A 2,691-nucleotide genomic window follows, 5' to 3' on the forward strand; every position below is an offset into this window, starting at 1 on the left:
TTGAGCTCTTACTTCAGGTTTTTATTAGTAACCATTTCTACTATATACATATATACACACACACCTATATATATATATATATATATATATATATATATATATATATATATATATAAAAGAGATTTAGAAGGCTGTCACAATGCGAGGAATGAATTCTAGTCGTTGTTGGTAAGAGGAGACGAGAACAAGTGGCGATTTACAAATTAATAAGTACATATATATATTTTTTTTTTTAATTTTTATTTTTTTTATATATATATTTATTGAGTTGTATGGTAAAATGTCTTACTTGTATTCATGCGACGTATTCCATTATTAATTTCGGAAAAATTTTCCCTTTTCAAATGGTGTGCGTAACAGGTCGATTCAAAGCATGCTGGATGAATGGCCGAAAGTTGTGTAGCTATGTGAGGCCTCGGGCCAAATGTGAGTAGGGGATTTATGTATGGTATTATTAGGTGATTAACATGTTTATAAATTTGCTATTTTTATTTGTCTTTATTTTTATTTTATTTATTTATTTGTTTTTTTTATAATAGTAGACAACACATACTTCACCTACCAACGCCAAACATACAGGCAAATTACAGGACTACCCATGGGTTCCAGCCTCTCAGGAATACAGGCCATCTCATACATGGACAGACTCTAACGCCGAGCCCTCAACACATGCAACTCGATCATATTCCTCTCGAGATATGTCGATGATGTCCTGGTCCTCACCTCATCACGCACCGACGCTGAGAACATCTACGCGACCTTCTCCGATTCCGACCCACACATAGAATTCACCATCGAACACCCCAGCGATGACGAATCCCTATCACTCCTAGACTTCAACCTACAAATATCAGACGAAGCCGTCATCACTAAATTCTACCGGAAACCAGCCAGCCGAAGTATATTTATACACTACAAGTCTGCCCTCCCTACTAAGGCCATCATCGGATACGCTAGGAATGAGATACCCGCATCCAAAGAAAATGTAGCAAGCCAAAAGACAAGACAGAATGCACTAAACGGTTCCACCAAGTCCTAGAGACCAACGGATACCCCAGCACTGTCATCAAACACCTTCGGAACACAAGAAAACGTGTAAGAGGCTTCCCCACCAATACTTGCTTCCTTAAAATGCCCCACCTCAGCGACAAGATCACAACGGCTATCCGCAGGGCTATCAGGAGAGAGGGTCTCAATATGTAACTAGCCCACTCTGGGCCATCCCTTAGACAGAAACTCTCTAAACGCAGGCAAAGTGAGGACCCACAACCATGCACATTAGCAAATTGCCCCGTATACCCCGCAACAATCTGCCACCGCACACACGTAGTATATAGACTAGAGTGCTCTGCCTGCAGAAAATTTTACGTGGGCAGCACCACGAGACCTCTACACATAAGAATCAAAGAACACATACAAACACAAGCATCATCATTCCGAAAACACCTCAACCACAGAACGCAATATCGGGAATCTTCGCATAAAAGAATCGCTACTAATATCCAAATTACGGCCAGAACTTAATAACAGACTGGAGCTCGGATCTTCATTCATTATATAACTCTACACACGGCTCCCACCCAACAGTTACCACTACAACCATAACCCATTAGAACAGATACACCACTGCACACAGCTCACAGCCCACCCCACATTCCAAACAGGACATCACCACAACCTCCTCCCATATAAATAATATGAAAAAAAAAGAAAAATAATAATAATATTAAATATAAATAAATAAATAAAATAGCAATAACATACTATAAGAAACTTAATAAATAAAACAGTAGTATATATTTAAAAAAAATAAAAATAAGTAATAATAATAATAATAATTAATTAACATTAAAAGTTACTGAAGTAATACAAACCAATTAAAACTAAAATATATAACTCTACGTACGGCTCCCACCTAACACTTACCATTACAACCATAACCCATTAGAACAGATACACCACTGCACACAGCTCACAGCCCGCCTCACATTCCAAACACATTCCAAACAGGACATTACCACAATCTCCTCCCATATAAATAATACAAAATAAATAAATAAAATAACAATAATATACTAAAGAAACTTAATAAATAAAACAGCAGTATATATTTAATTTTAAAAAAATTAATTAAAATTAAAGGTTACTGAAGTAATACAAACCAACTAAAATCAAAAGTTAATACAAACCAACTAAAATTAAAAGTTAACCGAAGTAATACAAATCAATTAGAATAAAAAAGAATAAATAAATATAAAAAACCACCAACGAATATAAACAAATTAACAACTCCCAAAGAATGTCACCCTTATTCCCCTTCCCTTCCCCTCACTTATCTTCCCACCCCCAGCAACATTAACCTAAACACCCAGCTACCGACCCCGACCCCCCTCCGTTTTCACAGCCCGCCCCTACAGTAGCCGACCGGACACAACCCAGCAGCGACTTAAGTGACGCAGAAAAGCAGAGCCACCCACACATCAGCAAAAAAAAAAAAAATAAATAATAGTAATAATGATAAAGACAATATAACAGAGAACATGAAAAAAAGCTCACGCTAAAACAAGTTATAAACAAAAAAAACAAATAAATAAATAAATAAATAAATAAAATAAAAATAAAGACAAATAAAAATAGCAAATTTATAAACATGTTAATCACCTAATCATACCATACATAAATCCCCTACTC

The sequence above is a fragment of the Euprymna scolopes genome, chromosome 11 (genome assembly GCF_053919585.1).
Source record: "Euprymna scolopes isolate OS-2025 chromosome 11, ASM5391958v1, whole genome shotgun sequence".
Classification (NCBI taxonomy): domain Eukaryota; kingdom Metazoa; phylum Mollusca; class Cephalopoda; order Sepiida; family Sepiolidae; genus Euprymna; species Euprymna scolopes.